The 2,761-nt window shown below is 39.9% G+C and overlaps 1 pseudogene; it reads right to left on the bottom strand.

Annotated features, from left to right (window-relative positions):
* Window positions 1-690: 690 nt before the first annotated feature.
* LOC127090880 (ruBisCO large subunit-binding protein subunit beta, chloroplastic-like) lies at window positions 691-1,940 on the bottom strand (annotated as a pseudogene).
* Between the last annotated feature and the right edge of the window lie 821 nt (window positions 1,941-2,761).

Below are 2,761 nucleotides of genomic sequence, written 5' to 3'. Positions count from 1 at the left end.
ACCATGTTCCCATGAGCATTTTGGTCTATAACCATGGAGTTGGATTGTTGTATTTTGGTAACAAGTGAATTGGTTCATAGATGCATGAAAGCTTGCACTTGAAAGCCTTCACATATAGAAGCCAACAGCCTACGTCTAACAAGGTTCAAAAGTTAGGTTGGATTACCATATGATCTTGAGAATCCCTTAGACAATACTGAACTTCTTCAGGATCAATTAGATTACCTTCCAGATTTATGCAAATTTCAGTATGAAAGCAGTGGCTTATTTATAATAACCACAACGGAGCCTGTTTTGGGTTGTTCATATTGCTGCAGCAATTCTTAAGACAAAATAATGCAATGGTTGTAGTGTGGAATCTCAGGAAGTGTTATATGAAGCAATTTGAGGAAGAAAGGTAACTGCAGGAAGCACCGTCGACTTCAATACGCATGGCATAGTTTGCTGTCCTGGAAAAGTTTACCGGTTTACTTTGTGTTTTGGTGTATCACGATTTTCCATTGATTATGATGTAGCAGTGTTAACTGATGCAAATTGTTGGCAATGTTGCAGGATCGGTGCCGACTACAACGCTCAATTGCGTACTGGTTTGAGGCAGCTCACGTCATAATAAATGGTAAGCTTCCGAAAACAGTTTCGGTTTTGATTGCTGCTCTGGTTTGATGCCTATTCCATCATGGGCGAATTCCATCAGTAAACCGGAAAATTAATGCATTTCCTTAAACTCGTTCTGTTTCCGCAGGTTCGGTGGTTCCCTGCAGAGTAGCTCTTGGTTGCATCCACCTTGGAGGAAAGTCTGAGCAAAGTGCACCCACCACCAACTACAATACCCTCTTCAACAGCTGCCTTTGTAGCATTAAGAGCGTCTTCAACTCTCAATTTCTTTTCCTTGAGTTCTGTCTCAGTTTGTGCACCAACCTGTATGACAGCCACGCCACCAGACAGTTTTGCAATCCTTTCACTTAGCTTCTCCTTTTCATAATCTTGTTCTGCAGCCTCAATTTGGTTCTTAATTTGTGAAACTCTCTTGGTAACGGCTTCCTGGGTACTTCCATCACCAGCAATTGTGGTTGTATCTTTGGTTAGAACAACCTTGGCAGCAGTGCCCAGAACCTCATTCCCATCTTTGTCTAAGGTAAGGCCAACCTCCTCTCTGATAACAGTACCCCCGGTCAAATTGGCAATATCATCAAGGTACTGGCTCTTGCGTTCTCCAAATCCAGGAGCCTTAAGTGCTGCAATCTTCAGTGATCCTCTAAGTTTATTCACAACAAGAGTTGCTAAAGCCTCTTGCTCAATATCCTCTGCCATGATCAAAATAGGGAATCCATTTCTAATTGCATCCTCGAGTATGTTAATAAGATCCCTTGCATTGGTTATCTTTTTGTCAACCAACAGTAACTTGCAGTTTTCAAATTCAACGGTCATTTTTTCACTGTCAGTAACAAAGTAGGGGGAAAAAATATCCTTTATCGGATTGCATCCCCTCAACAACATATAGACTGTTTTCAGCACTCTTTCCCTCCTCAAGTGTCACAACACCCTTTCTACCAACCTTGCTCAATGCTTCGGCTATCATATTTCCTACTTCATGATTGTTCCCAGCACTGACTGTTGCCACATCAGCCAATTCACTATCTTCAACCTCTTTTGACATCAGTTTAAGTTCAGCTACAAGAGCTTTTGTTGTCTTCTCAATTCCACGTGCGATAAGCACAGGGTTTGCACCAGCTGCAACAACCTTGACACCTTCTGCAATAAGACCCTGAGCCAAAACAAACAGAAGTAGTGGTTTCATCACCAGCCAATTCATTCGTCTTGGAAGCGGTTCTTTTTTGAATAATTGTGTGTTTTTTTTGATTTATTACAGGGATATAGACTTGTAATATTGGAGGTCTTTTTGCATTGCAGATTTTGAAACATTGTTGCTGAACTACCATTGCCTTGCCATGTACTTGTTGTGTTTGGACTCTGGCTTGCTGATGATTGCAGCCTCATTGTGGCAGGTCAATTTGTGATTCTCATGCATTTGGTTATGGTGCATTACTTGGTAGGTTTATGTGTGTTGTTGCTGTTTGGTGGTAGGCTCATGTTGATGCAGGATTTTTATGACTTGATGGATCACTACAGTAGCAGGGCAAATGCAGCATGATGGAAGTTAATTGGCAAAGCAAGATTCCAAAGGTTCAAGGTGTGACCATGTTGACATTAAAGTGAAGAAGCCAAGCACAAGTGGTTAAACCAAAGATGACAGGGACATGGATAATGTCATGAGAGTTAGGACTAGTCATTTAGTGATTAGGGATGACCAATGGCATAGGGTTGACTTTGGTCAAAGTTGACCAAAAAGTCAACTGTTGACCAAAGTCAACAATTGGTTAAAATTCAATTTTATTTGCATTTTTCTTGTAAATGGACAAATGATTGATGATTGTGGTGAAAATTAGGGCTTTTGGGTTTTGGGTGACTTTGGTCAATGTTGACCAAAAAGTCAACTGTTGACCAAAGTCAACAATTGGTCAAAAGTTGTCAAGACTTGTACCTCTTTTTTTTTATGTAGAATCAAATGTGATGGTTTAGAATGATGTGAAATGAATTGAAATGGTTTGAAATTTGTTTTTACAATTGGTTTATTTTATGACTTGAATGCTTGACTTTGAAAAGAACATGACTTGACTGGTAGTATGTGTTAACAAGGCCATGAAATGATGGTATAAGATTAGGATTTGAAAGGGATATTCATGAATCAAGTGGAATGATT

Source organism: Lathyrus oleraceus, chromosome 1, assembly GCF_024323335.1.
Source record: "Lathyrus oleraceus cultivar Zhongwan6 chromosome 1, CAAS_Psat_ZW6_1.0, whole genome shotgun sequence".
Classification (NCBI taxonomy): domain Eukaryota; kingdom Viridiplantae; phylum Streptophyta; class Magnoliopsida; order Fabales; family Fabaceae; genus Lathyrus; species Lathyrus oleraceus.
This window is presented reverse-complemented; position numbering and strand designations above follow the sequence as displayed.